The sequence below is a fragment of the Numida meleagris genome, chromosome 5 (genome assembly GCF_002078875.1).
Source record: "Numida meleagris isolate 19003 breed g44 Domestic line chromosome 5, NumMel1.0, whole genome shotgun sequence".
Lineage (NCBI taxonomy): Eukaryota > Metazoa > Chordata > Aves > Galliformes > Numididae > Numida > Numida meleagris.
The window spans coordinates 44683285-44705847 of NC_034413.1; the positions used below are offsets into that span (position 1 = coordinate 44683285).

Consider the following 22563-nt stretch of genomic DNA (forward strand, 5'->3'; position numbering starts at 1 on the left):
TATAAACTACGAAGAACTGGAGATTTTCTGAGCAAGTAGAAGCCTTGTTACTAAAGAATTATCCAGAAATTCTGGGATGCCTAAAATATTAAAATAATTCAGACATCAAAACAAGTTGAAACTTGTTTCTAATTAGTGGGGGAGGGGGTGGGGGGGGAGAGAAGTATATGTGGAGTGAAGAGGTTGCTCCAGCACTTCCGGTCTGCACCTCTCTGAGAACAGGCCTTTCTTTGTTAATTTGAGCTTTTCTGCATGCTTTCTTGATCAGCAGCATTGTGGGTCAAGACCACTGCGTTGCTTGTCACCAAATCTTGTCCACATAGAAAAATCTGCTGCCTCAAAAATACTCTCCTTTTTCCATTTCACATTTGAGTTTATTGGGCATGAAAATTCAGAGAGCCTATCATCATTAAAATGGCTTTCATGTTCTCCAGATGATGGCCTTGGTTTACAGTTTATCACAGAATAACTAATTTGCAAAGCTCTTGCAATAAGGGTCCCAGTCAGTGTCACCTGGCTACACCGCAGTCTAGATATAAAATATAATGGTGTCACACTGTGAAAATCATAATATAGGAGAAAATTATTTTAAATATTTAATAAAATTGGTAAGCAATGGATGAATCTATAAGATTTTGTGGGAAATGGCTTCTTTAGATACACTTTGCTAGACTTAACAGGTTGCTTACAAAGAATTTCTGAAGTTGTTCAATCAAATCTTGCTGTAAATGAAGTTCTACCCAATCTTCCCAGAGAAGAGTGATTCTGTTGCTGGTGGTCCAAAACATTGGCCTCACTGTAACCCCCTCTACCTATTCTAAGGTAAAACATTTTTGCTGCATATCTGAAGAAGAAAACTGAAGATCTGGAGGTCCTGCACCTGGGAACATCTAAAGAACACTGTTAATTGATACAAACTATAACAGTTTGCAATGGAGATACTCTATCTTCTTCTTGTGGTAACACAAGTTCTTAACAGTCACAAATCAGAGATATCAAAATGAAGACACAAAGGACTTAACCATCTTTCATCCAGGTACAGAGAATACAAAAGGCATCATAGTGTATTAGCTGTGTCTCATGTCATATTTAAGTAAGAGGAATCTCAGATCATCTTTTGTGTAAATTTTATAGTGAAGGACAATATTAGCAGATATAACAAGATGTCACCACTCAAACTTCAGGAAGATCTTGTTAGAATTACAAAGTTATGTTATTATCACGGCTCAGCTGTTTTCTGCCAGAGGGAGAAACGGAATTCTCAGAACCAAAATCTCACAAGAAATAGGTAGATGTGCCAGGCTGATCGGATGCACACTCTTCCTAGGTCACAGGAGATAGAAAAAGTCGCCGTTCACTTCCTCAGCTAGAAAATTGTCTCTGTCTTGTTGCCAGTGCTTTAGGCCTCTTGTAAGAAGTGAATAGTTTTCATTTTTAGCTTACAAATACATTAATAGGTGCTCTCTCCCACTAAAACAGATCAGATTTGTCTCAGACTTTGAGATGCTTTGAACCCCAGACGAGACTCCCTCGTGGCAGCAGCTTGGCCAGTCAGTTCCTGCTGCCACCCACCCTGGGGCCACATCCCTGCTGCCTCCATCCTCCCACCCATGCCACTCTGCTTCGTCTTGGAACAATGGTCAGCTACCTCCGAGCTCTACAGGAATAAATCTCCAGACCACAAACCTCTAACATCCCCTCTTCCTACCCGAAGACAACAACTTACTCTCAGTTCAGCCTGAGTCATGACTTCTCTTCCCATCTACGTTCCCATGCATGTTACCCAAATCAAAAAACAAAACAAACAAACAAAGAAAAAAAAAACACAAGAGGAAGAGGGCATCACTAAAGATGGCAATGATTTTTGTCTGCTGGGATGAGCAAGGGATGCTTGCCCCCTCAAATCCCTTCCTGACATGCCCAGGTCCCTGCCACCAGGCCCTGTCAACTTATGCCAGGGCACAAAGGGGCAAGGCCCAGCTTCTCTAGGGTATCCCAAGGAACACCACAGGCAGCCCTGGCGGTGCCTGCCAGTCACATTTGCACCTCAATGTTAGCTGTCCACACACATATGGGCTACACATTTCACAGGCTGGCTGCACAGACCCATCTCTCCCTGGAGCCAAGGAGAAAAAACATTTCATTTTTTCCACTAAAATAACCCACTTAACTGCCATGGCAAATCTTTCTTCAGATAGTCTCTTATGGATCAGTTTTACATATACGTTATTAAACACTTGATGGAATAACTATTCCTATAGAACACGCATAATACCTTTTAAGTGGCTGCAAATATTATATACATACCCATATATTGGGAGAGAACAAAGCAGTCTGTTTAAATCATGTTCCTTTTACTGATTTTCATAGCAGAAGCAGTAAAGTACTTGTAGGGAGCTGATACAATAAAACACAAAGTAAATTTAAAGGAAAAAAGATATTTAAAAAATTAAGTTAGATTTTCTTTTCTTCATTTTTTTTTCTCCAAGTAATGCCAGAAAATTCTTTGTATTTTATGTCGGGCTTGAACCTAAGTAGCCATGCTCTGACAATATTTAAACAACAAATCTTCAGACACACAAAGTTGGTAAAGTAATTATTTCTATTGCAAAAATTACCTACAATCCTTTTGCTCTTAAAACCACTCCCAAAGACAATGCTTTTTCTGAATATTTCCTGTGTAACACGGGTCAGTGGCCTCTGGAAATAATGGATATTCAGTGGACGAAAATCCAAGAGAGAAAGAGGGGGCGGTCAGTTCATGAAACCACAACTTGCATAACTGTTTTTGCTTACAAGAAAAACAAATCAACTGATAATTTCCTGGCAGATGAAGCATTACGGTCAAAGCGAATGAAAGAATTTTCTTCTTTAATTACTTAGCTCCATCCTTACTTCCTATTATTTTATTCTCTTTTTATCTTAAAAACCGTGTTTTTAAAGTAGAATTCCTCCTTTGAAATGTATCTATCTCAAACAGGAAAAATCTGATACAGGAAAAAAAATCAAGACCAGATCAATCCGAAACAACATATTTTTCAATTCCATGGCCCATGCCTCCTCTGCTGCCTAACTTTCTCTCTCAGCAAAAGTATTAAATAAATCTGATACAGCTATTCCTGTATTTGCTCATCCCCCAAGGCCAGCTCTTCCCAGGCTGCCTTTCAGTGGATTTGTTACTTGTCAGAGCCACAGCACAGCCCTGGTGGGTGAGCTTCCCAGGTGAGGGGTGAGCCTTCATGGATCCAAGTTCATCACTAGCCACATTGCTAATGAGACAAGCGCAGCCCAACATGAGGTTAATTGTCAGAAGCAATAATCTAAATTAAACTGGCCAACGTTCAAGTAAAAGGTACCATTTAAAATATCCTTTTCAAATGAAAGCAGTCTCAGGAGTTTGTTTGTCTCAATATAGAATTCCAAGTTGTTGTTTTTTTTTTAAAAAAAAAAAAAAGCAACACCTTCTACTTCCCCTCTAAGGAACCAAAGTAATTATTTTTAATACAGTGACATATGTTAGACAAAAGTATTAAGGAGGGGGCTTCATTCCACTTCAAGTCTCCATGGAATTTTCCCTTATGTGATCACACATCTGAGCTCAGATCTTAACCCAAACAATGAAGATTTTTTTGAAATTAAGGCTACTAGCTGATGAGAAATCCTTTCACAAATAAGCCTGAAACAGAATAGGTCTAGTGTGTCTCTCACGACACTGAGAAGCACAATTAAAACAATATGGAAAAAAAAGCAAGCATTCACAAAAACATTTGATAAAGGGCTCGAGTCAACTCAAATCTCACTCGGTTTTGTCTGGGTCTTTGGGTTCATGACAGATTCCGCCTGCCAAAAGAAATACAACTACCCATTTCTTCCTGATGCTTTCACCCATGGAGAGACCTGCTCCTTTGCTTTCTCCTGCCATGGTAATGACATGCCTGCTTGGATTTGATTGGGGTTCATATCATAGCCCACCTTTGAAACAATTATTATTTTGTTAACTGTGATAAGAAAAGGACTTAAGTGGCACCTTGAACTGACAAAACAACCAATAGCTTCCAGATAATTGTTATGTTCTGTAATTAAAATAACGTACATCATTTAGGAGAAAAGTTTAAAAATACCTTGAGGTAGAGTAGTTGAGGATATAATTCCACACAGGGAATCTGTATAATTTTGGTTGTAACCAGAGAGAAAAAATGTAGAATTTAAGATAGAAATTATTCACTTACCATGCAGAGTTAGTACAAAGTAGTGTATTCATCTAATAAGAATGAATGTTGTGGGTGCAGTTATAGTGTTTTATGCATATGTTTACCCATAAAGAATGACTGCAACATTTATAGAAAAGTAGGTTTGAATTAACGCTTTTCATACTTCAAAAAAATTGTATTCTTTGTTATTTTTATGAAAGTAATAAAAGCTTATAAGTGGATACAAACCTATTTTTCAAAACACTCAGTTATCTATATCTAATCTCTGTACTACTATCAATCAGAATACCATGGCATTCAAAACTCCTGAATTTTAGCCTTGAACATGAAATTATTTTAATATGGATAATACAGTGAAAAACCTCTCACCTGAATAATGATAAACATAATAAGAAAGAATAATTCTACACAAAATATCAGGAAAACCAGTCGATTCAAGTAATATTAAATGAGGAAAAACTTGGCTCAGCCTTTCATGAGATTCCAGAAGAGGCATCTTTCATTTTGTAAGACAGAGTTGAACTCTTGTATCACTACAAATACCTCTGTCTAAGAGGTAGCTGGCAACTGCGGCACATTAGAAGCATCCTGAAACAGACTTCTCCAGTTCCAGATGAGGATGCTGACTTGAGCTATTTATAAACATTTGGGATGTTGCTGTTTCCCCTCCCAAAGATATCAAGTCAACGAGCAACATAAAAGCTTTGTTACATTACATTCTTTGAATTCACGGAACAGCCTACTGCCTACACAGGAACATAAGTAGAATGTACAAGATGACACTCTCAGTGCACTAAAATGAACTCTGGAAGTTTAACAGAGTACATATTTAATTTTTCTCACCAGTGCAACCAACTTAATCAACTTGTACTACTAGCACCAGCCAAAGATGAATTCACAAAGACAAACAGGCAGTGGCAAAACTGAGAAGATTCAAGAGCTCCTGAACTTTGATGTAGGCATTAAACCTGGGCTCTTGCTGCCCAGTTCTTATGTGAACAAACAAAAGTGAACAGCAGGTAGGCAATTCCTAGGACCGCTAATATTGGCATAATGAGTGTAGAGCCAATGACCCATGCACACATTCAACCAGCCAGAAGTTGGCTTTACCATGGCCCAGATGAAGTGAGCAAAGATCAAGGATGCTCAAAGAACACCAAGCATCTGCCCCACCTCAAGGAAAGACATCGCTCACTGAGCCAACTGAGTAAGGCTCCACATAACATATTTACTAAATCCATCTTTTCTTTCTTTTTATACGTAGTATTATTTTGATCTCTTTCTCATTTAATGTACAAATTTCTCTTTCAGACTGGCAAAGTAGGCATTTTAGTCTTCATTTCTTCCCAGACTTTAATCAAAGGGACATAACATAGTCCCACTTAAAAACGCAAGGAAATACTCTAATGAATAGCTATTATTTATGTAAGATATAGAACTGCACGTTTTCGGAACTAAAAGCAAAAAATATTTCTGAGCAGCTTGTTAAATCAGACTAAAAATATGCTAGGCAGCATCCACTTTTTTAGTTACTTTTCTGAAGCATACTCTTCATCTTTTCATTGGGAATTTGAAGGACAACATTATCACAGTAAGGTCAGAAATGTTAAGTATTTAGTAAGGACATAGGGAAAAAATAAGGCAAGCAAAATAAAGGAGCTTTAGGTTTTTTCTTTTTCTTGTAAAAGAAGAAACTTATCATAGACGTTTGCTGCCTCCCTGACACTTTGCACCTCCAGCAGTCGATGAACAAAACACACACTAGACAGCTGCAGGGCTGATATCTGGAAGAAGCCTAATGTTTCCTGTCCCAGTCCAAAGACACTGATCCCAACAAGGCAAGCTACAAAGCAGTTACAGTGGCCAGCTTGGTGAGGTTACAGTTATTTACTTCTGACATTTTAAGCCCAAACTGTAAGTACTTCCTACAACCTTAATAACTCAAGCATACAGGATGATGACCACCTTTGCTGGGTTAAGCAGTTGTCTACCAGTAGTTAGAATAAAATCATAAAGACATATTTGAAAAATCTAAAACACTTAAAAAAAAATACACTCTGCTCCAAGACCTAGCACAGTAATAGACTCTCACAGGAATAGCTATTTCCCTGGCAAGATAGTGCAATAATGCAATTACTGCCATTTAATTAATTTACATTCTCAAAATCTGTCTCCTTACAATTTCTAAGTATTTCACTTGAACAGCAAGATAGGATTTTCTGCCCTTGTTTGCCATGGCAACCCCTACAACAAATGGCAGTAGTCTATAAAAAGAGGGGCTCTGAGCATGTCTGCACACTTTGGTGTGGTTTGTTTTAAAACAGGACAGGGTGCAATGGACCTTTTCTACCCCGTGAGATGGAACAGAACACCAAGAAATCCCACTTCAAGGGCTGCCACACTCCTTGGCAAAATGAAATGACAGTGCTGTTAAGTCTGGATGTGATTACAGATATGAAAGGATGACTGCAGAAGTTTGCTTGTACCTTTCTGGCTCTTCATCTTATACTATAGAAGGATTTGCCATACAGCTGTTAACATCCTGAACAAGAAACACACAGCAGACTTAACATTTCCTTTCACTTAGCTCTAGGTGTCATCATGCAGCGGTGGCTGCTAAAGCATGCTTACCACTGGAGAATGAGACCTTTGTCTGCCTGTAATACAGGCAGAGCTCACCCTTGCCTGTCCGGGCAGAAGCTGTGCCGGGAAGCCTTGACCTCCAGCCCGACAAGGACACCGAGTAGGGCTAAGGGTAATATTGACTCCTTGCTCATTCAGTTTCTCGAGCTGTTTGAAGCAATCATTACCAAGTCAGCTACATTTTGTGGTCATATTATAAAATGAATCATTGTTCAACAGTCCAGGATTGCTAAACTCATTTTATGTGTGGTTTAGAGTAGAGTCACTGGTTGCTTGGACCCCTCCGAGCTGTGCTCCCTCCAGCCCAGTCGCAGCAGGGAAAGCACTCATCCCTGGCACTGCTCCAGACTTGGGATGGTGTAACAGGGCAGAAATTGGCCTCTAGTACTTGTTCTCACAAACTCCTCATGAGCCAGCCAAGATTTTTTCAGCCACTTCATTCTGAAGGGATTTTACCTCAGAGAGGCTCTAGCGTTTGGGCAGCCTTAGCACCGGAACTGCTGGGAACTCAAGCATCTACGACTGCCTGCGCCCTACTCAGGTTGCACCCTCCGGGGCCTAACTTCGCCCTACGTGCTCCTATGGGCACAGTTTCTGTTTTAAGAGAGCCTGTGGAATATTTTATGCTGGGATTTGGTAGGAGTGAATGAATGGTCCATTATTCACCCTGTGGTACACAGTGGTCGCTCTCAAGTTTTACAGTGCAGCACACTGCTGTAATGACATCATATGACATCATAAATCTCCCATGATTTCTAAAGCCTCTGATGAATGGTCTCACATAACCACCTTGTTAATAAATGGAAAAAAAATAGTTAATCAAAGAAAAATCTTGTGCATTTATACACCATTTAGAGGTCTACAGACAAGTACTAACCACCCGAAGCGTTACAAACAAAACACTTTTACCTTCATTTCCAAAGAAATGAAAGCACTGTCTTGATTTATGGATGCTGTTACATAGGGAACTGAAATTTTTACATGGAAAACTCACAAAAATCCTCCTTCACAAAAATCTATGAACTTACTTAATTTCAAGTAATATTTCTAACATGGTCTCTGGAAAAAAAAAAAGTACTGCACATAGGTTGCTCTGAAAGTAATGCCTCCTATTTACTTCCATGGAAACTACAACTACCAAGAGTACAATAACACTATTTAATATAGCAAATTTTCAGCTACAAAACATTATTTTTCAACACAGTCACCACCATCAGCTATGCTTTTTCACTAGCAATGAACAAAAGCCTGCATGCTGCTCTCGTAAAAATCTGCATGGCCATTTGGAATGTAGCTTGCCTTTCACATCGCTGTTACCACTGCTGAAACATGCCACCCACCGCCTCACTGTGCTCACATCGATTGTTTGGTCTCCAGAAACATTCAGCAAGCATCAGTGAACATCAGTGGGTGCCATTTTTTTCTACATGGCGGAATTCAGTGACACACCTTTGCTTCATAGGCCCCTCCATGTCAGACTTCTGTCAGACTGCCCCTCTGCTGCCACCTGTTGCAACTAAATGTAATGGAATATTGGTGGGAAGGTTCAGCCTTTACTGCCATCCCATCAACATCCACCTCTGAAGTCATGGGCTGACATAATAAAATAGGACGCATTGCTTCCAGAGTAGCTCCTGTATTTCCTTTATTTCAACCAAGTATTTATGATATTTCAACCATAAATAGTGCAAAAACACAACAAATATTTTTCTCTTCTTTTAAAGCTTTGCTACATACACATACGTATCAGTCAAGCTAAAGACCAACTTCTCAGTCATTGCCAAAAAGGTGGCTGTTTGCTACCCTCACCATCAGTCAGACACACTCAAATGAAGTAACTCTGTAAGCCTGCTGTAAGATTCCCAGCCTCCGGTTTCATGCATCTCCCTACTCTTTGTAGCTTTCTCCCTCCTCTCTGTAGCTTTCTCCCTCCTCCTCTCAAGAAAAGTGCTTTAAACCAGGTCAAGCCTTCTATTTACCAAAAAAAAACATGCCTCCCAACTTTCAACCTCAGCACTCCCACACTCTGAGGACACAGGTAATCTTTCTCTGTGACACTACAGAGGTAGGAGGATTCCAGAGTAATGTCTATTTTGCTGTCCCAGCCTAAGTGTATTTACATCCACATGGGTATTCACATAATCAAGCAAGAACTGAATCTCAAGCTTGTATGATGTATTACAAAAGAAACAACCAAGACGATCTGAAGACCATTAGACAAAAATATCCTGTGGACTGATTACTTTCATATAAGGAAAAATGTTCTGTGTTAAATGGCTTTGGCCAGTCCCTCATGTAGCTAAGTAACTCTCCTCAGAATAGCTATAATTAGGGTGTTTTTTGGTTTTGGTTTTTTTTCTGTATTAGGACACAGCTGAAAAATTATGTGGACAGAACACCCCAAACAAGATCTCCGGAAAGTATCATCAGTGGCTACTAATCCTATACATACACATATCTGAGGTTGTGTTACCTACTCTGTAATCAGCCTGCTTCTCAACAGGTTAGTTACTTCTTCACATAAAACAACATTTGAAATGCAGCTTGAGCTACGCCTAGAAATAAAAATCATGTTTCAACCTCCACCCTCAACTGCATCAGTGGTAAATGAAAATTCCACTGACTTCAGAATCATTCAGACTTATTTACACTGCTGTAACTTAAAACAAGATTTCACTTTTTTTTGTAAACAATCCCTTGTTGAAGTACAGCATGAAAAATTATTAACACTAGCAGCACTGTGCAAACTGATTTACATAACACAGTTGGATGCCTGTTTAATTTTTGCATTTGACACCAAGACAAAGCTTTCCAGCTCCCTTTTTGACCTTACTATAGCAGTAACATAAAACTGTATTTAAGTTTCCACCACTGGAAGGACTAGTCAACCCTGAGGTAGGCACCTCGTTAAGTTTTAAGAGGCCAGGACATTACCTACCACTACTAGCCATTTCACTTCTGTTCTTAGTTCTTTCTCCTTAAGAAGCGAATTCCCAAAGGAATTGTCAGCCTTGACTCCTCTCAGTAAAAAAAAGACGTGCTTATGGTCTGCACTTCCCGCTTTGGCATCTCTCTTCCTTTCCCATCTCCGCACTGCCTAAATAGCCAGTGCTTCATAGGACATTTAATGACAAGCTCTACTTTTCCATAACCTTTGCTACACTATGATAGCTCCCCTAAGTCTCTTTCAGCCCCAGTTTCCGTCTAGCCCTCTGATGTCCTGCCAGAACATCAGCAAGATGCAAAACAGTGTATGTAGTTTCAGGCAAATATCTAATCTGCTATTTTTGCAAGTTCAAATTACTGTGCTGCTGATAGTAGAAATGGAATAATAAGATGTTGCTCCATTCTGAGATTCTCTTTTTTTTCTGGGAAGAATTAGAAAACATACGAATTGTCCTATAATATTCAGTGGTTTGCTGAGCATGACTATGGTCCAGCCACATGCCATAGTGCATATATAGCCTCACGAGTTTATAACATACTGAGGTTTCTGCTTAATTTAAACCTGCTACTAGGTTCTAATATATAGCTTCTCTTGCTTTCCCCATCTCTGCACATCCCCCACTGATACTCGGTGCCAAAGGCTCAAAAATAATGAAAGAGTCACAGAAGGCCCCAGGCATGTTTGAAACCAACACATACCCATGCACGATCACACCATCAAATGCCTGCACACCCACAAAGTAATGTGCTTCAGATAGCAATACAATATCCTAAAGTTACCAAACAGCTTCTCATTTTGTTCCCAGCCAATTAAAATACTTGCTTTCTTTTCCTTTCCATGTTCTTATGCCAAAGACTGTGTCATGCTCACAACCTTCCAATGGAATCCTCTAACATTTTCTTATCTTTACAGATTACTTTTTTAAAGAAAAGATGAAGCTGATCTCATCAAGACCCCCAGAAGTATGGAGAAGAAAATGGAAATGTCAAGAATTAACAGTACTAGGTATTATACTTCCACACAGGGTTAATTTTATTCCAGAATAGCATGTAGAAGTCTGATCTACACGCCAGATGAGTTATTGCACTTCTACTAGTGTTTTTGCACCTCCTCTTGTACAAACGTAGCCCTTTTTCTAAAAAGCATGTTATATAAAAGGCTTAAATCCAGCAAATATGGAAATAGTGGAGTACTTTGCTTCTAGATTTAAACTCATGGCTTCTCACATCAGACAGCATTTTTGTCCCCCTCAACACTACACCACGAAATGAGACATGTAAAATGACAGTCAGTAGGCACCTGAGACCAGTGACCAGCCTTCTACAAGGAGCTACAAGGAACACTTGCAACTCAAGACCTGATTCAATGGGCCAATGACCTGAGCCAAAATTAGGTATTCCACCTATTGACCTGTGAAGTCACAAACTGCATCTCACAACTGCTGCAGAAAAGTAACTGCTTGTTTTGTAAGAGACAAATACTATGGAGATAAATTATTTTTGTCATAAGTCAATTAGAATCGCAGAATGGCTTAGGTTGGAAGGGTCCTTAAGCATCATCTAGTTCTAACCTCCCCACCATGGACAGGGTGCACATGTGGACAAGGGGCTGCTTATCTCCTGGAGGATACGTGTGCGACATCTAAATGATTACAATTCTAATTTAACTAGAGATCTTGCCACATAGCCCAGGGGTGGTATAATGATCCTGAATGCAGTTCAGTTAGGAGCAGCTTGCATCCGTAGCCAGTTCCTGGATACATGGCTAAATAAAATCTAGAGAAAATGCAAAGCACTCAGAGGAAAACAAAGTACACAGTGTCTACTAATTGCATGGGAGTTAGCACTGCCATCGTGTAATCCTTGGTGAAAACATGACTTTTTTTTTTCTTCCAAATTTATTGCGATCTGTTAAAAGTCATTCTATTTAAACAACATTGCACAATTTCCAGACAACTGAATCTGTGAAAAAAGCCTTATGGCTTTGTGTCAGGTCTTTCCACATTACTATGGTGCAAAGGCTACGTAAATGTATCTCCTTCTAATTCTAGATTTTTTTAAATATCAAGACAGTGGTTTTTTTCTTTTCCATCTGCAGCTAAGATTTCTCCATTTCTGACACATTTATATGCAAAACCAGAATTAAGGCATAAGAGATGCACATGAAAAGAGAAGGGTTCAGGAGAAGCCGTGAAGATGCGTGATGGTAATTCCATTGTATAACAGCCGCTCCTTCAAAATCCACACTGCTACCACCAGCACCACTGTGACACTTAGCACTACAGCGGAGCCTGAGCCTCTATCTCAACTGTGCTTCACACAGAGGGGGAAGGAAAGCAGCAGGCAGGGGTTGCTCCACCCCATTGGGATGGCACAGGTGCTTACCAGGGCATCAAATATGAAACTAAGCCACTCCCAGAGCAATGACATCGTGGTCACAAACAGCTTGGGAACACTTGGTCTCTTGGCTGTCTCTTTCTAACTCTTTCCTTTCCCACTTCACCATACAGATAAGACACTTGCACAGCAAAGAAATTCATTGCAGAATGGAAATTTTCCTACACAGCTATAGAAGGGTAAAGAAAAAAAATCTAATGTTTTTATAGTAATATAAATATGTCTTATCCTTGATATTCAAATAAATTTTGATTGTAAGGCATAAATAAAGACATATATATATATGCATGTATATATATATGTTTAAGTGTGGTCCACTGTTCATCATAAATGCTGCAGTTTTCTCTCCAACTGTCCAAGCTAGACTGTGGAAGCTCTCTAGTTAAAAGTTGTTACATTCCTTTGCTACTTGCTTTTATAAAGTCACACACTACCCCTTTGGCCCCCTTCTAAAAAAATTCATAAACACACATCGGGATTTCGACAATTTGGCATCAGTATTTTAGAATCTGAGAATCACAATCAGCTCAACAGAAGCAGCTTTCTATCAGTAAACTTCATGATACAAGCAATTCTGGACAAATAAAAGAATACCTCTAATTATAGAATATTAAATTAATCCCTGTAACAAATGTATTAATTTAACCCTTAAAAGGGCAGTAGAATGTGATTTTTTTTTCTGTTATGAGTAGTATACTCGTTCCAGATCTTAAGAATTTAGTGGGGTTTAAGCGAATCTAGTTAACTAGAACTTCAGTAACGTTCTAATGGCCTTGGCACAAACACCGATACATTTCAGTACAAAATGGTAAATTTAGTATAAAACATTTTAAACTTTTAGTGACAGAATAAAATTCTGTGGAGAATTGTCACAAAAGACAAATTTTAACAACTGCCAGCTTCTACTAAATTCTACCAGAAGGGTAATATTAAATTACCATTATCCATTTATTATTATTATTATTATTATTATTATTATTATTATTATTATTGCTGATAAATATCCAGTTGTTTCAGAAAAATACACCCTGATTGTATTTCATGGGCAGGAGCACCCGAGGAGAGCGTAAAAATGGGAACTGCGGCAGATTCCTACAGAAGCCTTCAGGAAGGAAGGAAAACCTTACTGCAGCATCGCAGCATCCAAGCGGGCTATGTAGCACTAACATGGCTATGGCAGGACCTTTGTTTCCTTTTTCATCACAGAAATGCCCACCTCCACTACACCATCCTACACATCAGTCACGCTTTCCCACTAAAAAACAGACTTTTAATGATTCACCTCTGTGCTCTAGACTGTGGTATCTTTTACTTAGCTGGAAACTACTGCTTTTGATGCAGTTAGTCATCTTTGCCAGAGATAAAGCACTTCTGAGAGCAACAAGTCTTTCCTCAAAATACAAAATAAAAATTCTCTGCTTGATTCAAGAAGATTTCACTGTTTCCATGAATGCACATACAGCATATTTCCCTTTGAACAGATTTATCCCATTCAGCACAGGGTTTTATTTTATGGAAGTGGCTGTTTCTTGTTGAGTTGGGTTTCTTCATTTCATGGCAATTAGTTGTAAAACACCTCAAGATGCATTGCTAGAATGACTGCTCTACAAAGAGCACTTTGTATCTTATTGGAAAATATTCAGACGCTCAACCCAAACAAATGGTGTCTGTAATAAAAATACTGCCACATATCTTCATTTGTACTGGAACAAATCAGTTTTATTTGTTCATTCTGCATTTTAGTGTCATAGGTCTCTTAGAAAAGATAATTTATAATTTCTTATGCAATTGGATATGAAATTAAGTCATCTTACTCTGCAGAAGAATTTATAATAAACAGACCAGGTTCAATCAGTTTCACCGAAAATATTTTGATCATGTCAAAAAAACATAAAAATCTTTAGTGTTTTAACAAATTAACACTTGCCTTTTGGGTAAAGCACTGTACATGCTGCTAATCTTTTAATTAGGTTCTCAATTTCACATACCATTTATGGTAGGGGGGATTTTTAGTGATCAGAAAATGCAAATGCATGGTGTTGCTATGCTGTTTTAGCAGAGACCTCTGAAAAAAAAAGTTACTAGCATGTGCAGCCCTCTATTTAAAAGCTCCATGACAATATATTAATAAATCTTTGTGAATATTACGAAAAGAATACCATTCACTGTTCTTTTAAGCAAACAAATACAGCTTTCAGATACAGAAAAATATGTGTTCACCACACTCAAGCCACAGAAAAAGAAAGTTTTCTGTTCGTAATACACGCAGTTTTTAGACCCATCAGCAACATTTAAATATACGTAATAGATGCTGTCAGTATAAGCGGATACATAAATAGTGATGTTTGAAACATACTCTATGGAATATAAAATAAAATGCTCATTTTCTCATGTTGAGTGCTGTACAGTTCTGCCTAAACATCTCCTTCCAGAACGTTGAAAAGATCCGGTGTTATCTATAGCTCATTATTTGATGTGTTCCTTTCCTCAAGCATTTTGTCCATTCGCAGTTTCAATGCAAAATAAACACTTTTTCACCCACAGACTATTTCATAGATTCTATAGCTCATGCTGAAAAAAAAATCTATTCAGAAAGGCAGACAAATTGCCATCAGTTAACAATCCCTATGCCAAGGGACATTTTTAGTATAAAGCTGTCACTGTGGAAGTAGGAACTATCTACTCGTTATCCCACATAATGATTTTTGTTAGAAAAAGGAAAAAGGCCAAAATGTGGCTAAGCAGCAAATATATTATAAAAACAAAGTATGAAAGCAATTTAGCTAAGAATCCTGACTGGCACACACATTTTCTTCCTAGCTTCCTTGTTTGAATTTAACTCTTTATTGGTAACTGCAGAAACAGACAGGTGAAGTTAAGAATGCTGCATGTACACAACTGAAGAGTGAAAACAGATTAAAACACAGACCTCAGATCCCAGCACTACTATAGCTTTATATTTGAATTGACAGCTACTTCATCCTAGTATTTGTTTTTTTCCCCTGGATAAACCAAAGGTAGTCAGCGACGGACAGAAAGACAGAGTGTGAGCGATCCTCCGTAAGTGCTGCAGTAGGGAAGGGAAGAGTCTTACCTCAAACAGCCACGCATCTCAGTAGGCAGACGAGGGCATACACACCAGCTTCTCTCAGCCCAAGCTGGAATGCGAGCATTAATTGGAGCCTTAATCATCCTAATAGGAATGAGTTCCTAGTGAACAGGCTGCTTATCATTTTCCATGCAATGTACAGCCATTTCATCTCCTATAGACTCCTGATGACAAACAATACAGGAGGACAGATTGCCCCTATATAAAATTCTACAGGCAAAAAAAAAAGCAAATGTAAAGATAGCTATCTATCATTGAGTTCATTTACATTGTGGGTAGGGCCTGGATGACCGAAGTTGGATATCTCTTCCATGGTGCTTAAATGTGGTGGTAAGCAACTAGAAACGGACCCCCAAAAAGAGCAAAAGTGGATGTAGGGCACGAGACCTGCCCCTACTAGGGCAAGGAAAGCAGCAGCTGGAGCCGAGCCCACAAGGAGAACGGGGGAGCAAGGCCATTTACAGCTGTGCAAAAAGCATCCTCTTCATGCCACAGAGCTAAAATGTTTTCAAGGCCCTGCTCTAGATAAGGGCAGCAGTGTCTCAGCAGACAAGAATATCTTAAAAAAAAAAAACAAATATAAAAAAAGCTCCCCTAACTTGCGTGAAGCACCACCAGGCTCTGCTCTCCTCATATGCTACTGAATGTTTGAAATATATTTAGCGTTTCAGCTACCAGGCTGCTAAACGCACTTCATTTTCCTTCTCTCAACAGGGAAAGATCTAGGCTAACCTAATTTATTCCCATTTTTAAATACAGCACTTTATCAAATTCATGTAAGAAAGACAATTATTTTGTTTTAAGTTAAAATGAATAAACATCAGTTCCCAATTTTTCTCAAAAATACCAGTGGTTCGTGTGCCTGTCGGGCTTAGCTGAGATGTTGAGAAGGGGCCAAGAAAAATCAGAATTTATTATAAGCTGGTCTGAGTTTTTAATTGAGTACACAGAGGCCTTTCGGAGAGAGTGCAATTTTTATTTTGTGCCAAATTATTGTAAGGGTTGCTGTGACAGGGCAAATAAATAAATAAATAAAAAGAATTTAAAAAGAAGTCTGTGGCTCAGTTTCCCCAGCATTTCTTTACTGGTTTATAAAACTAGCAGAACATGTGAAAATATGTCCTCAAAGAGTGTGACGCGTGAAGAAACTCCAGTGTTGCCCAGTTATCCTTGCACAGAGCCTGCAGCGCACAGCAAGTGGGAAGCACGAGAGACCATGGCCCTCATAAAACAGATTCATGGATTTGCTGCTATGGCCTCAGCAATGTTTCTCAAAAACAAAGGGAGAGAGGAATCATTAAACATTTTGTTCCTCTCTATCTGCAACACAATCTGAGGCTTATCGATTATGAGCGTGGAACAAACAAACTACAGGCACTCAGCTGCCACGATCTCATCATAGCCCAAAGACAGCACCCAGATGTGATGCATTGCAAAGTACTTGGCTTAGAACGCTCCTCACAGGCGCAAGAAGCCTCGGGCAGGCAGGACACAAAGGTATGGGGCCTCCCTGTGACAGCCCAGGCTCGTTCTGTCCCCTCTGTCTCCTCTCCCTGTCCCTGTTTCCCGCTTCCCAGCCAGGCTCTGCTCAGGCACGAACCACAAATGAGACGGAGAGCAGCGTCAGAAGTGCTGAACTGGTCGGGGCTGCGTTTGGGTACTTGCCTCTAAGCTGTTCAAACACTAATAAGTTATCCATTTACTTATACTACCCAGATGTTTGCCATCTAGAAAAATAGATTATTATTTGTGGAAAGCTTTGTTCCATCACAAGAATCCTGTAAATAATATATTGGGATCAGAAAGCCAATACCACATGGCACACATCAGTACTGGGCTGGTGATGGGGAAAAAAAGGAAAGAGACAGTTCTCTGACCACTACTGAAAAGTTAAGAACTTCCATCATGAGCTTATCAAAGAATGACAATTCACTGTAGTTCACACGTAATGCTACGGATGGACAAGGAGGGTGGCAACCTGAAAAGTCAGCTGTCTATTATTGGGTTCTGATCTTCTGTTTCTATATATGCACAGAAATATATATCTGTATAACTTACATGTATAAAATAATACATATGTACTTATATTATAGATCTAAATTACAAATGTATATTTCTTATATATAAAACATGAAATCTATTCAATTGATTATATATTTAAATATGATATCATAATATTTCCTTTTCTGTCACAAAAAAATACGGTTTAAGCAAACCCTATGAATATAAGTGGCATGGGTCTCTCTTTCAATAAAAAATAAAAATCTCTCCTTCAATACTTCACGTAAGATTTCTTAATAGTTCCATGTGGTATTCAGAGGGAACACTTGGACTATAATTGAAATGCCATGAGAAGCTGAACCTTTAACAACAGTGTCTTTCAAATCCTATGTCCATTATGCAGTGTAACACCTACTGAAAAACAAAGAAGGAAGAGGCTTTCAGCATTCTCACCGAAGTCTGACTTTCTCTCTCGGCTCCTGTAATTAAGTTTCACCTTCAGTTGTCATGAAGTTTTGTAGGGTAGACAAAAGAGTGATTTGCTGGTAAATGTCTGTATATAGGGAAATAAATAAATATTTGAGCAGTACTCAGTCCACTTTCTTCAAACATCAGGAAGAAAGACAAAGAACACAACTCAAGCAATGCACAATTCAAGAAGGAGCTGCTTTTACAAGGACCGCTTTGATCTGAATGGCTGAGTATTGCTGCAAGAAATTCAGTCTGCTCAGCAATCCCAGACAAATTTCTCACTAAATGTCATGTCTGAGTTTACTACAGGATGTCCATTAGAGTTGTACCTCACATGCTTGTTACTCCTAAATGATTAGATTGGAGCCTTTCACAATTTCACCTGCAAAGCTGGAAGGAAGAAAGATGAGCTTTTACCCATACGAAGCATCCCCAGGCAAGACGGGCAAAAGGGGATTGCTAAATAAAGAGCTGTTAAGGATGGGGCAAGACTGCTCTGGTGAACAGAGCTCTGAAGAGGGCTGGGTTGGTTTCTCTCCCACTTATTAAACCCTAGACTAGGAGGTGTTTGATTATACAAACAGGGAGTCACAGCTCACACCTACAAATGGCACTGGGCACTTGGCTGAGGAGGCAGAAGATCCTGGATTATAGCACCCTTGCAATTTATTGCACAGGAAATACCTGAACCCAGGTTTCTTCTCATCCAGCCCACACTGCCATGTTGCACCTGTATTAAAAAGCAACTTATCTTCCCAATTGCAGCAAACTTAGCTCTATACAAGCAGCACAAGTTTTGCAGGATTTTGTTACATCTTTACTGTACCTTTCTTGATACAGAAATATAAAATCAGCTTGCATGTGTTCAACACAGCACCCAGCTGGTAAGTTCTGTCTTCACCTGACACACCTACTGTGGTCCCAGAGGCAGCACAGATGGGAATATTTCACAGGATCTTTTCCTATTAACTATCTATTTGGGTCCTTCCTGAGCCTTGCTCTTGAGAAGCAGACAGCAGCCTGTAACACCACACAGCAACAACATTCAAGATGTGCATCCCAGGCAACTGTTCTACCTATGCCCCACTTAAGCTACCCACAAACACAGTCAGGGCAGGTACTCCTTTGTCCTGCAGACACATCCAGCAGAAAAACCTTGGAGCCAAAGGCAAAGTCTACTTCGATGGCCTATTCAGCTTTGTGAGGCTCTGTAGACAATGTACACCAGTTTTGTGTGTGCTCACAACTGCCAGCAGGGAACTAGTCAAAACACTGCTTTATTTTTCATACGGATTCTAAGAAATTTCATATGGAGTCTAAGAAATTCTAAGAACTTGCTAGAATTGTCAGACTTGCACTGCTCTTCCTCCACTCTGCAGAGGGAGGGAGTCAGCTTTCACAGCAGGTCCCAAAGCTTCAGACCGCTCACAAAGTACTTCAGATTGCAGCTACCTTCATACTGCTTTGGTCTCAGCACTCAGTCCCTAGCAGCTCCCCCCTCCTGCACTGCTCATTTAGAGTGCCACACCCAATAATAAAAAAGAAAGAACAGAAAATAACTTATAAAAAGGCACCAGTGTATGTAATTTTTATTAAATTACACACGGAACAAGTGCCCTTTTAAAGCATGACTCTTTTCCTCTCCAGAAGGCACATGTAGCAGGTTCCCTAGTGTCAGGTGTAGACTCAAGTGATGAAAGAAAAATACATAAATGTTGATTAAACCTTTGTTGCCATTCACACCACCAACTTTCACACCCCAGTGCCAAGCTGTTAACAAATTCCCATTCTGTTCCAGAAGACTTTTCACAGCTCCTGTCAGAAAAGGGAATTTTCACGAGGGCAGCGCTCTCTGGAAAAGTTTCTGCTCTTGCCACCATCAACAAAAAATGTTTGCAACCAGCTGTTTGTGTAATAACTGTGTCCTGCCCAAACTGTGGGGGAGTAAAGAGATTCTTCCAGCAAGGCATGGGGCCATCTTCATGTATATCCCCCAATAAATATTTGTTTCAAGATATGTATGCTAAGACTCCTCAACTCCTTGGGGAGCTCGGCAGCTCTGGGCAGGCCCACGGCAGGGCCTCCTTGGACACATGTTTCCCTCCACGCCACGTCTTCCTGGCACACAGACTCTGCAGTACAGTAGGCGATGTGAGATGGGGCCTCACACACAAATCACACACCGCCTGCTTGACACTCAGCAGGGTTGTGCGAATGCTGTGGTGAACTGCAGCGAAGGCGGTGTGAAATTGCACAGCAGTTCTCTCTCCTGCCACAACTCCATTTTTCCCACCACAAGTAGCTCTTATCTGACACTCTGTTCTGAAGGGAATGCACAAACACCAGAAGTGTCCTGTGAGATGAAGTGAACATTGGTACTCCTCTTGAGAGTCAACCAAAGAGAAAGGAAAAAATTATATATTTTCCTAACTCAATAGGTGACAACTATTACATGCTAGATTAACTTTACTGCATAAGCAGCCCTTACAAAACAAAGCCTTGACAAGCACGTGTTTACTTTGTCCTAGACGATATGAGGACACCTACTCATGACAATGCCTTGAACAACTCAAAGTTTCACCATTTTGAGGAATGCACCTGAGGATCTTCAGCTTCTCATCCAGATCCTGTAATTCAGCTGATCACAAAGCATAGAGAAGAACTAAGTGGCTGTTTATCAACGTATATTGCTAAATGAAATCAACCCCAACTACTGGAACAGAAGAAGACTCTTCCTATAACCAGGATGAACAGAGCAAATAGCTTTATATCTTTTCCTCTTTTTCGTATCAGAAAACAGTGCTCCCAAATAAATCTTTTATTAAAGAGTTTAGCAGCATGTTTCTGTAAACACTGGTTAGCAGATTATACTCAACATTCCAGAATTTTTCTCACAAAACTAACCAGCCTCAGATACCTATACCAGCACTTTGTCTGCCTGGACCTCATCTCTCTGCTTACAGACAGCAGCACAGAAGCAAGCTATTTCAGAACATGCTGCACACTTCAGTTTTGTGTGTTAAAATCAGCATGTCCTACAGTATTTGCCCAGGAAGTATAAAGAACTTCAGAGAACTGGTCCTTTGGTGTGAAGGTAAATATGCTGACCAAGGGAGAGATTTAGTTCCTGACAGATCTTTAAAGTAATTTCTGTCATTTCTAAACACTATACCACCTGATGTTTTCTAGTGGAAGGTAATTAATCTCTTAAAGACAAAAATGGCAAAGTCTTTTCTTTTAGACTAACTGAAACAATTAGAGGTTCGACTTTGATTTTATAGCCGAGTTATTTGAGCACATTACCAAATGACAGATTACTAGCTGAACCTGATCCCTGTTGAAGTCTGTAGTTTAAAAACGCAGTGGCCATTTCTTCCCTGCACAGTGACTAATTTCCTTTGTGATTCAATCTGTCTCTACTCCTTGGTATTCTCACAGCAGAGATATGCTGCAAATGCAAGGTTCCCCATGTGAGATGCTCAGTCAGTGTGGATCACTGCACTGAGTGGCATGCCTCCTCAGAGCAGGTTTCCTGCAAAGCCCATTCCCCTTCATAAGTGCCAAGATTGAAATCTTGGCCACTGAATGCAGTGTGTTCCACATGTTAGTTCACTACATGTTGAGCAACTGTGTTAACTGAGATGGATAGTGCTGTCAAACAGGAAGCTGGCTCACCAGCACGGAAAAAGTGGGATACACTGACCTTTTATATTTGTTGGGGAAAAAAAAAAAAAGTGTCCCTAAAACGATATGAAATGTTTCCTGTTAAAAAACAAAACAACTACCTTCTCATATAGTTTTTATTGCTGTACTGCGTAAATAAATAAATACATTAGAGCTGTGCATGAGCTCTGCCCGTAAGCAGATCCTGAGCCTCTCTCACAGAGCAGAAAGGCTGACAGAGGAAATGAATCATTATCACCCTGCTTGGAGAGAAGTTTGTACAAAGAGTGCTGCGCTATTAACCGCTGCCTGGAACTCCTGCATTCAGCACTACCACTGCTCCCTCTGTTTGCACATTCAAATTCCTAGCTATACAAAGTGACTAAAACCAACAGATAAAATCCAAATCCCCAGGCAAAGCTACTGTTAAACTACCCTAAACTGCAGGCGTCCTATGGATGACACGAGGATGAAACAAAGTTACAGGCTTCTCATCCAAAAGAGAAAACACTGCAATAATCTCCTCAGTATAAAAGTTTCTTGAAATGTGATATTCATTTTGGAAAGACTTTTCCTGCTCCCCTACCTCCTCCCCGTCTCCCTCATTAATAGAATTTTAGTTTTCATGCTGATTGGACATAAAGAGGAAATCTTTGTTAATTTTAAGATTTTACTCCTTCAGGAGAATCATCTTCAAATAGAAGGAACAGTAGAGATTTACTCTGCGCTTTGCAGCAGTATTGTAGACAAGCAGAAACAGAAATCAGTTTGCACATTTAGCAGTTCAACTATTGGCCATAAAGAGAACATGTCTGTATAACCCTATTATATACAATACACTGTTTCAAAAATGAAACTTTATAGCACGCTGTTCAAAATGGTCCTGATACAAAGAGAAATACCAGATACCATCCAGCCCTACACCTAGAGATTCTACCCAGCTCTTCTGCGCTGACTTCCTCAAAGCAGAAATCTGCCTTGAGATACAGAACAAATGTGTCATGAATACGCTGACTGATCTGACTGATTATCACCATATTTCACCCTTCAGCAAGATCCAGCTAATGCTTTCTAGGCAGGCTAACAAGGTAGGTGCTGTTCTACACCTAGTTTAAGATTAAG

The 22563-nt window shown here is 39.6% G+C and overlaps 1 protein-coding gene across 1 annotated transcript in view; it reads right to left on the reverse strand.

The window, feature by feature from the left end:
* Positions 1–22563, reverse strand: part of SATB2 (SATB homeobox 2) — a 122428-nt gene that overhangs the window by 80242 nt on the left and 19623 nt on the right. The gene's annotated exons all lie outside the window — the stretch shown is intronic.